At 47.0% G+C, this 11048-nt stretch overlaps 1 pseudogene across 1 annotated transcript; it reads left to right on the top strand.

The window, feature by feature from the left end:
• The first annotated feature begins 302 nt into the window (after window positions 1-302).
• LOC143574148 (serpin-ZX pseudogene) lies at window positions 303-10808 on the top strand (annotated as a pseudogene). The gene is made up of 3 exons (XR_013142540.1): window positions 303-350; window positions 392-683; window positions 9802-10808. The product of XR_013142540.1 is annotated as a serpin-ZX pseudogene (transcript).
• The last annotated feature ends 240 nt before the right edge of the window (window positions 10809-11048 follow it).

Genomic DNA, 11048 nt, shown 5'->3' with positions numbered 1-11048 from the left:
AAACTTGAGTTAAGTAAAGGGGGAAATATAGTAATTATTTTTAAGCATATTTTGTAATAGACAAGTTTGCCCTTATATTAGATGCTTTATGAGATGTATCATATGTATTACAAGTTGTAAATTACTCAAAAAGTTAGTGTCTTAATTTGCCCTTGTTTGATGTATTATATATAGTAAAGATAAAGATAAAAATAAAGATATATTCTAGCCAGGTTTACCTTCAATAATAATTAGTGGTGTTCACAAATTGTTCATTAGATGTTTGTTGCTTTGTTATGTTGTTCACAATTTGTAAGCTTATAATGGTTTGGAGTTCTCATACCCCATTTTCGTCAAAGTTACAAGACTTTGTATTTGAGATAGCTAACATATTATTTATTGATTACTGAAGGCAGGAGAGGTAGTCGATAAAGTGAATTTATGGGCAGAAAAGCAGACCAATGGCCTTATAAAAGATGTCCTAGATGCTGATTCAATTGACAACTTAAGCAGGTTCATCTTTGCAAATGCCATCTACTTCAAGGGAGCATGGAGTGACAGGTTTGACCCGTCAATGACAATAGAATCTGAGTTCCACCTCTTCAATGGCAAGAAAGTTCAAGTTCCCTTCATGACCAGCTACAAATACCAATTCGTGCGTGAATATGATGATTTCAAAGAGTTGGGTCTTCCCTATTTACAAGGTGATGATAAATGAAGAAACACTAAGTGAACCCCGGTCAGATTACTGGTAACCTGGGGGTTAGATAGATGTTTCCCACGAGGGGTTAGACCCAGAGAAGATGGTTCTTCTGATAACCTGCAAAACAGACACCATGAGCTTGTCACTGAGAAGGGGGGGTTCCTCCTTGTGACCACCCTCCGGCGTGAGAATCAGACTAGATTGCTCTTTAAATATAAGTGTATATTAAGAGATTGCTAGAGCAGATATCAGGTATAATATGATGATACAAGATAAGATGAGATGATCATACCATTTGGGGTATTTATAGCCGAAGGTAGGTTTCTAAGGAGGTGTGGCCGGCTGCAACAGTATTCCTGTTCCACCAACAGTGGCCTACGCACGTGCCCTGCTGGTAGTTGGTGGGTAGGCAGCGGCTGATAGTGACCAGGCCTGCTGTGTACTATTCCTTTTCCACCAACTGCCGGCTATGCACGTGGTATGGCAGTAGTTGGTGAGTAGGCAGCGGCTAATAGTGACATACAGTACAGGAGCATGCTGCTCGCCATACTGTTGTCAATAAGCTGTCGTATCTTTAGTCAGATCTTTTGCCCATACCTCGTCAGGTACAGTACAGAAGATCTTCCCGTATCGTACGGACTGGCTTATTTGGGCGGGAGTATTCCCCCTCCCGCCCTTGTGCGGGATTGTTCCCGGCTTTGCTCATTCCTTCAGGTGACACTGAGTGATTGAGAGATAAGTGCCTTGTGCGTGTAGCCTTGCTGCGCGGGTGGCCTTCCCTGATGGCTTGTATCCGAGGCTGCGGGGACAGGCGGAGTCCTTCACCATTGGGAGGCATTTCCTGCGGGAACAGCTTGCGTACTGCGCGTAAGGACGTCACGTCTCTGAGCATGGTTGGTCCTGCGGATCCAGTTGGTTTCTGCGCAGACGTTCCTCTTCAAGGTGAGTCTTGCGGGTCCAACTGGGCTCTGCTGGGACCTACCTCTTCAAGTCCCCCCAGTCCAATGTTCTTCTCATGAGTGTTTAATAAAGTGAGGTGAACTTTTGGACTTAAGCAAAGGGTTTTTGAAAAGGGTTTTTTAAGGTTTTCCATGGGGATTCTTCCCGCGGAAGTCCTTGTCACTTGCAGAAATTCCCGAGTTTCCTACTTGATCTTTGGGTATGATGCGGGTAGGCTGTAACCTCCTCGCAAGTCAGGAGCGTTGAGTCCCACTTGTGTGGATTCTCCGTGAGGTTTTGGTAGTTTTAAACATAGTGATCAATTATGTTAAAACCACCAATTCCATCCTGGAGCTTCAAACAACGTAGTTCTCGACGTTCCCGCTATGCGGGGATATTATTTCCGTTTCCGCAAGCATTGCCCAGAAGATCCTTCTTGGTTTCAATTCCCAGCGGAGCGCTAGGTATGTGAAGGGTTTTGCCTTAACACTGTACCCGCGCTCGTCTTACGGTTATTTTACTTCCAAGGTATTCCTGGCGTCAATTCCCTGCGGGTGCTAGGTATGTGAAGGGTTTTGCCTTTACACTGTACCCGCACCCGTCTTATAGTTACTTGGTTGCCGAGGTATACTTGGCTTCAATTCCCTGCGGGTGCTAGGTATGTGAAGGGTTTTGCCTTAACACTGTACCCGCATCCGTCTTACGGTTACTTGTTTGCCAAGGTTTTCTTGGCTTCAATTCCCTGCGGGTGCTAGGTATGTGAAGGGTTTTGCCTTAACACTGTACCCGCATCCGTCTTACGGTTACTTGTTTGCCAAGGTTTTCTTGGCTTCAATTCCCTGCCGGTGCTAGGTATGTGAAGGGTTTTGCCTTAACACCGTACCCGCATCCGTCTTACGGTTACTTGTTTGCCAAGGTTTACTTGGCTTCAATTCCCTGCGGGTGCTAGGTATGTGAAGGGTTTTGCCTTAACACTGTACCCGCATCCGTCTTACGGTTACTTGTTTGCCAAGGTTTTCTTGGCTTCAATTCCCTGCGGGTGCTAGGTATGTGAAGGGTTTTGCCTTAACACCGTACCCGCATCCGTCTTACGGTTACTTGTTTGCCAAGGTTTACTTGGCTTCAATTCCCTGCGGGTGCTAGGTATGTGAAGGGTTTTGCCTTAACACTGTACCCGCATCCGTCTTACGGTTACTTGTTTGCCAAGGTTTTCTTGGCTTCAATTCCCTGCGGGTGCTAGGTATGTGAAGGGTTTTGCCTTAACACTGTACCCGCATCCGTCTTACGGTTACTTGGTTGCCAAGGTAAGGGGTATTTTCCTGCTTACTTTTTAATCTTTTTGAATTTTGAATTTTGAAATTCGAAGAGTTGGTGGAAAGATAAGAACAGTCCAAACCTCTGAAACGTCGTGCGACGGTTTCTTCTGACTGTGTCAGGATGTGCAGGAAGTTATGGTGACGTGACAGTACATGGTCATTCCAGAGGCTTTTTCAGGCGCGTGGGCGCGATTTTTCGGGCGCGTGGCCGCGAAATTAATGGTATGCGTCCTGTCAACAGCTTTTGCCAGCTTGCTTTTTGCCACGTGTCATAGTTTCATTGCACCTTCGTTTTCTCTCTCTTCCGCATTAATTTCATCGCATTAGTTGCGATTAGTATATAAAGGGGGAGAGGGTTCTTTGTAATCCACACTTTCACTCTTCTCTTCATCTTCTAAGCGATTTCCGGCGAATACTCACCTTTTCAGGCAAGCATTCTCCCGAAATCGTTTTCTTCTTCTTTTACAAGATGTCTCGTGATCTCGAATCTACAGCTGATGACAAGAGTACTGCTGGCGAGTGCCAGTGTGCTCTGCCTGTCGATCTGTACCAGTACGTCGTAAGGAAGTTCATGCTCGAGTCTCTCGAGCCTGAGTTTCCTGAACCCCATCAGACTGTGTACGATGCCCCCAGAGGCAAGATCGGGGTATATGCTGCATCCTTTGTCTATGGGAATCTTAGGTTCCCACTGACAAAGTTTGTTTACCATGTCCTTGAGAGGCACGGTGTGCACCTGACCGAGGTGCATCCGATGGCGATTGCCAAGGTTCGCCACTTCGAGTGGGTGTGCCGGATTCTGGGCATTGAGCCCTATGTTGACCGCCTGATGACCTTCTACACTTGGAGGTGCATCCAGGGGTGGTATACCCTGATAACCCGAATCAAGGGTTTGAAGATTTGCGCGACCGAGCGCAGTCTTCGCGCGTGGAAGCGGGAGTTCTTCTTCATCTCCGCTCGCGCCATCCCCCTTGCCATGAAGTTTAAGAATGGGCAAGCTCTCCCAAGCCTTCACGCCTCCAACTACCAGGAGGCGGAATGGTTCTCGAAGATATCTCGGGTCCAATCTCCGGTTTACCGGTTTGCGGAGTCCGGGATGGTGATGCTGGGGATGAGCCGGGTGTGGAAGGCTGCCGATGCGCAAAAGATCCCAATCGTCCTCGAATACGGTTCGAACTCTGTTCCTTACGGTATGCTTTGTTTCTCTTTGTTATTTTAGAATTTCTTCTAATCTTCTTTCCTGTTTATTTCAGAGGGGAACGACTTGAAGTCGCTCCTGTACCCGCGGGAGGCTGATGGTCCCGCTCGGATGGGTACTCGCGCTCTAGACGAGAACGAGTTGCCCATCCTAGAACAAACGGCGGATCGGTTCGTGGAGGTCTATCCGCTAGGCCACGAGATCCTTAGCGCCAGGCGGCCAGGTAAGGCGCTATTCGACCCTCGACCCCTCAATGTTGAAACCTCTGCTGGAATTCCTTTAATCGTATGTTCTGATGAGGAATCCGCAGATGGTCCTCCGTTGGTGCGGAAGAAGAAGGCTGCCGGCGGGAAGGGGAAGGTGAAGGTGGCCTCCACTGCCGATCCGGCGCCTCGGTCTGATTCGGAGACCGAGAGTGAAGAGGTGGCGGGGAATCCCGGTGGTGATAAGACCACCGCTCCGGAGGCTGCGACTGTCACCTCCGGAGAGCCCAAGAAGACGACGGTGAGCGGCGCAAAGAGGCCGGCTCCATCGGGTTCGTCCCCGCCTCTCCGTACCTTTAGGCTCAACAAAACCCGTAAGTACAAACTTGCTTATCTTTAACTTCATAGTTTTCCATCATTAATAATTATCTTCTTTGTGCAGGCGTGGACGTTGACGCATTCCAGGGTGGAGCGCAGAGGAGTACCTCTCCGCCAATGACGGTAGGCCCGGTCAGCCTACCTGAGGCGACGACCCAGGCGCCTGCGCCTGCTTCCGCTGGTTCAGTTGCTCACTCCTTTGAGCCGACTGTTCCAGCTGTGATGACGTCACCGCCGGCCGTGAGTGCTGTTTTTACCGCATCTTTCACCGAGCCGGCGGTTACTTTTGCTGCGGATTCCGCGGCGGCGACCGCGGCGGCTGCTACCATGCCCCCGTCATCGGCAACGACGGCCGATCCATCAGGTACGCATGGGGCTTCTCGCCAATCTCTGCCACCTTCCCATCTGCCTGACCTCTTGGATGGATTTCCGTTGGGTTCAGGTGATGGGTTTGGCGGGTATCGGCCTGTTATTGACCCTACAGGTGCGTAGGGTTCTTTTGGCCCATTTTATATATATTTTTTTATCATCTTTTCCTAACTGCTTTATGTTTTTTGCAGTGTCGGATTCCAATGAAGTGTATGTTCCACGATGGAACATTCGCCGAGGAACAACCCTTCGCACCCCTGTGGAGTGCGTGGAGTGGGCTCGTCACGCTGCTCCCAGTGGTGCGTTGGGGGAAGCCATGGCTAGCTACCAGGAGGGTAGGCTAACCAATGAGCTTCGGGTTCTCCTGGCCCGGATGCAGCCGCGCGTCGAGCTGCTTTGTCGTGAAAACGACAAGTTAAAAGCAGCTCGCCTTAAAGAAGTGGCTCAGGCGCGGGCTGTCCGGGAGGAGAACCAAAAACTTACCGCAGTGGCTGCGGAGAAGGAGAAGGCCTTCAAGGCCCTCGAGGTTGAAGTTCAGGCCCGGCTCGAGGCACGTTCCAAGGCTGCCCAAGCTGTTAATGAACAGCTTCGGCTGGCTAAGGAAACTGCAAGGAACGCAACCGAGAGGGCCACCAAGGCTGAAGCTGTTGCTGAGCCTCTACGCGTGGAGAATGAATAGCTTAAAGCCAAATTAGAGGCTCTCCAGCAGGCTCATGATGCCTTGGCGATGGAAGACGCCAAAAAGCTCCAGGAGATCTTGGACCAGAGGGGGGTGCTTGACCATACTGAGCGGAAGCTAAAGGGCGTCGAAGAGGCTGCGGCTAAAGAAGTGTTGCTTGCCAACCTCAACAAGAGTGAAGCCGAACGCGCCCGTAACGAAGCTCAAGCTGCCCTCCAAGAAGCTCTGGTTGCCAAGGAATGGCTTCTTCGAGAAGCGTTGTCTCAGGTATGCTTTTCATGTCTTTACGCTTTTCTTTGTAAATAGAAAAGGTTTTGACACTTGTATATTTTCTTTTGTAGGTTGTGCATCGGGTCTTTGCTGAGACCTCTTATGATGATGCTATGAGCGCAGCCCTCAACGCTTCTCATGAGGATGGGGAAAAGGCCGGCTTCCTGCTTGGTCTAGGGTTCGTTGAGAATGGCATCCCGCCTTCCAACTTCCCTTTGTACAATGTTGATACTGAAGCTGTTTACGACCAAGCAGTGAATCAGTATGCCGCCTTCCCGCGTCCGGTGGTGGAGAAGGTGAACCAAGTTGCTGCTGCTGATAATGGGCTAGCTATCCTTAAAGCTTTCCTTGAACTGCCACGCTCTACTGACGGTGCTGGTCCAAGTGGAAGTGGCCCTGAAGCCTGATCCTGAAGATCCCTTCCCACTGCTAGGATAGATTTAGCCTGTATAGATTTATTTTCTTGTAGGCGGGTAGTTACCCGGCCATTCTTGTAATGAATCATTGTGGAATATAAATCTTTTTGCGGGTAAGACCGCTACTTTCATTGGGTTCCTTGCTTTTTAAACGTTATATGACTTGCATACTTTAGTTTAAATTAGCAATTTTCCAAGTGTAGAATAAGTTAACCTTTAAACGTGGTAGATAATAGGTTGAAGTTTTGCTTCCTCTTTCGTGATTGTGCGGGTAGGACCGTCACTTGCACTTAGTAGGATGGCTAAACTTTACCTGCATCTGACCTGCGTGTAGGTTTTCCTCATCTTTTCTGAGGATAAGTTAACCTTTGAACGTGGTAGATAATAGGTGTGAAGTTTTGCTTCCTCTTTCGTGATTGTGCGGGTAGGACCGTCACTTGCACTTAGTAGGATGGCTAAACTTTACATATATCTGACCTGCGCGTAGGTTTTCCTCATCCTTTTTGAGGATAAGTTAACCTTTGAACGTGGTAGATAATAGGTGTGAAGTTTTGCTTCCACTTTCGTGATTGTGCGGGTAGGACCGTCACTTGCACTTAGTAGGATGGCTAAACTTTAACCTATATCCGACCTGCGTGTAGGTTTTCCTCATCCTTTTGTTAGAAATTCTCTGTTTTGAATTAACCGTTCGACGCGCGGTTGTCAATAGGTTAGTGTTAAGTTTCCTCTCATGATTCATGCGGATAGACCGGCACTTTCATTTAATGGGATAACTGAACTTTTCCCCTTCAACTGACCATCGTGAAGGTTTGCCGTTTTTTGGGTTTATGCGGGTTTTGCCGCCTTCCCCATGCAACGACTCACTTATGTATGCGGTGAAAACCGGCATCAGTGTTAAAGTATAAATGTAAAATCATCAGCGTCGATGTTCTAAGGAGAATCATTTCCATTAGAAGTGGCTCTTGGCCTTTTCTTTACAAATTTGGAATTGATTTACATGCAAACTGTGTAATTGAGCTCCCTTCCATGTTGGGATGGGAGTGCCATCGAGCCGATACGCACCTGGTTCGGGATCTCGTTCTTTACGCAGCATGTAGTCCACATTGAAGCTGGAATTTTTATTCGTGTTTTCCCCAGCTGGGGTTCTACACGCATCAGCCTGCTCAACGTTCATTGCGCCACGAGGTGCGCGAGTGTCCCATCTCTGACGAATGCTTCGACCATGTCCTTTACGTCTATGCATTCTTCGGTGTTGTGGCCTTTTGTCCTGTGAAAGTCACAGTATTTACTCCGATCAGCATTGTGACGATGTCGGATTATTTGAGGCTTTGGCCATGGGAGCTCCTCAGTAGCGAATATCTCGGTGACGCTTTTGGTGAGCGGCGTCCATCTGGAGTTCTTGTTTGACTGTACGTTATCCCTTCCGCCTAACCGATGTTGCAAGCCGGATGAGGTGTCAAAGTTTACCCTTGACTGCCAAATGCCTAGCTTGCGCTTTTTGTTTAATCGGGCGGTAAGGACGTTGTCTTCTCTTGTTTTCTGGGTGTAGAGGTTTGTGCTCTGTGGGAGATCTCTACCCAGTTGCTTCTCCGTTTCCGCAAAGCGTTTTGCTGCTGTCATGATGGCATCCCATGTGGATGGCATGCCATCTTTACCCGTTAAGGTGCGGATGAGCTCTGGGTCGTTCGCGCCCTGAATAAAGGCAGCGCGAACAAGATCTTCGCTAATGTTACCCAGACTTAGCTTCTTCGAATTGAAGCGAGTGATGAAGTCTAGCAAAGATTCATCTTTTTCTCGAATGCACTTGAGGATTGTCCATTGCTCCTCGGTATACTTTCTTTGCTGGCTGAAGTGTTGGCTAAACTTCTGTTGGAAGTCTGCCCAGTCGTAGATGTGGTTGACCAGTAGACGATCGAACCACGCTCTAGCAGCCCCGACAAGCGTCATTTGGAACATGTAACACCACGTGGGTTCCGTCCAACTACTGACGGTTGCCCCCGCTATGAATCTGTTCAAATGATCATCTGGATCGGATATACCATCATATGTGCCTATGCTGGACATTTGTTTGGCACTTTTTGGGGCAATTGCTTCTACAATGTCCCTTGCAAATTTGGACGTTCCTGCATTTGCAACATTTGGTCTGAATGTTTTGGAGAAGTCACGTGGACTTCCACCTGTGTTTTTTGGTTTGAAGGCTTCTCCAAAATGCCTTCTCGGTTGGGAGTCCGTTTCCTTACGCTTCCCTTTTGCCCTATGGCGAGGGTTCGCGTCGGAGTCGGACTCCTCCGAGTCATCGTCCCAGTATTCTTCAAATTCGTCAGCCTGTTGGACGGAACGCAAGCGTTCGTCCAACTCAGCTTGGAATTCCTTCTGACGTGCCTCCGCCCATGCCTTGACTTCATCGAGTGTTTGGCGGGGGAGTCTTGTTCGTTTTTCTAACTGGGTATCGGTGAATCCCAGTGAGCGATTATTTACTACACTTGCCCCAGCTTGGGTAACTGGGGTAGTGTTCGTAAAATTTACTTCACTTGCCCCGGCTTGGGTAACCGGGGTAGTGTTTGTAAAGACTGTGTAGCCGGTATTCCCCCCAGTAGCTGGGGTTGTGGTTACCGGAATTTCTATAACCATCTTTCTAGTAGTTTGGAAAAACTGGAGAAAAATGAAGTTCTAGCTTTATGCACGGATGGCGCCAATGAAGAAACACTAAGTGAACCCCGGTCAGATTACTGGTAACCTGGGGGTTAGATAGATGTTTCCCACGAGGGGTTAGACCCAGAGAAGATGGTTCTTCTGATAACCTGCAAAACAGACACCGTGAGCTTGTCACTGAGAAGGGGGGGGTTCCTCCTTGTGACCACCCTCCGGCGTGAGAATCAGACTAGATTGCTCTTTAAATATAAGTGTATATTAAGAGATTGCTAGAGCAGATATCAGGTATAATATGATGATACAAGATAAGATGAGATGATCATACCATTTGGGGTATTTATAGCCGAAGGTAGGTTTCCAAGGAGGTGTGGCCGGCTGCAACAGTATTCCTGTTCCACCAACAGTGGCCTACGCACGTGCCCTGCTGGTAGTTGGTGGGTAGGCAGCGGCTGATAGTGACCAGGCCTGCTGTGTACTATTCCTTTTCCACCAACTGCCGGCTATGCACGTGGTATGGCAGTAGTTGGTGAGTAGGCAGCGGCTAATAGTGACATACAGTACAGGAGCATGCTGCTCGCCATACTGTTGTCAATAAGCTATCGTATCTTTAGTCAGATCTTTTGCCCATACCTCGTCAGGCACAGTACAGAAGATCTTCCCGTATCGTACGGACTGGCTTATTTGGGCGGGAGTATTTACAAGGTGATGATAAACAAAATGAACGTCGCTTCACAATGTACTTTTACCTCCCGGATGCAAAAGATGGGCTTCAATCTTTAGTAGAAAAAATTGGTTCTGCATCTGACTATTTAGAACATCACATTCCACAAGAAAAAGTAGAAGTCGGGCAGCTTTTGATACCAAAGTTTAAAATCTCATTTCAGCTTGAAGTTTCTCCTTTGTTGATGGAATTAGGCCTTGCATTGCCTTTCATTAACGAATCGGATTTGACTGAAATCGTTGCTGGTGAAACCCTTTATGTAAGCATTCGTCATAAAGCTTTTGTGGAGGTTTGTGAAGAAGGTACTGAAGCTGCAGCATACACAGATGATATTGATTGTGGCTGTTCAGGCCTCAGGGTGGGAGGAAGAGGAGCCGAAAAGGATTGATTTTGTGGCAGATCATCCGTATTTGTATGTCATTAGAGAAGATGTGACTGGGATTGTGCTGTTTATGGGACAGGTGGTTGACCCTCGTGTTGGTTGAAATCTCAAGTATCTTGATGTCTTTTGTTTATGTTGGGACTTCCTTTTTATTCTTCTCATTTTCGTTTTTTGTACCAACTGGGTCATTATCAAGCAATCTAATTCAAATTCAAGCTGATGATTTGTAATATTTTGTCATGGTTATACATCATTAGTTGTATTGATTTTGGCGAATGATAGATGAAAAAGAGCCTGGTCAAAACTTGATCGAAATGGCTTGGATGGGTTGCGCCACTTCTTATTTTGGTTTTTCCTAGTTACATGATGTTGGGCTTTTTTACCAAGGGAGTTTATTCATTGGTTAAATTATATGATGTGTATGGTTTATGGCTCTTTTCTCTTAATTTCTTGTACTACAAATAAATTGGTCATAACAATTGTTTATAGAATTCGCATAGAAATCATCAAGATTCTTGTTGATAACAGTATTAATATATATGGCCATCTTAGCCAAAGCCTGTCTTCACAGTTGCAACGGTGTTTATTAAGAAATCTTCTTGATACAGTTCGTATAGAACATGAGAACTGATACTTGACATATTTCCTAAGTGAAATATTCTGGTTAATTAAGATAAAGATTTAGCTTATGAATGTAATGTTGCTTTTCATACATAAATAGAATGATAACCATATGTTTACATCAAGACAGAAGACAAACGGGCAACAAAGTTGTATCGCAACCCACTTTAGAATTGCAAAACTCAATCTTTTGAAAACAATGTTGATAGATCTTTGACTCATAAC

The sequence above is a fragment of the Bidens hawaiensis genome, unplaced genomic scaffold, assembly GCF_021521415.1.
Source record: "Bidens hawaiensis isolate Kalapana, Puna unplaced genomic scaffold, B.hawaiensis_p1.1 tig00026854_1, whole genome shotgun sequence".
In the NCBI taxonomy this organism is placed as follows: Eukaryota; Viridiplantae; Streptophyta; class Magnoliopsida; order Asterales; family Asteraceae; genus Bidens; species Bidens hawaiensis.
This window is presented reverse-complemented; position numbering and strand designations above follow the sequence as displayed.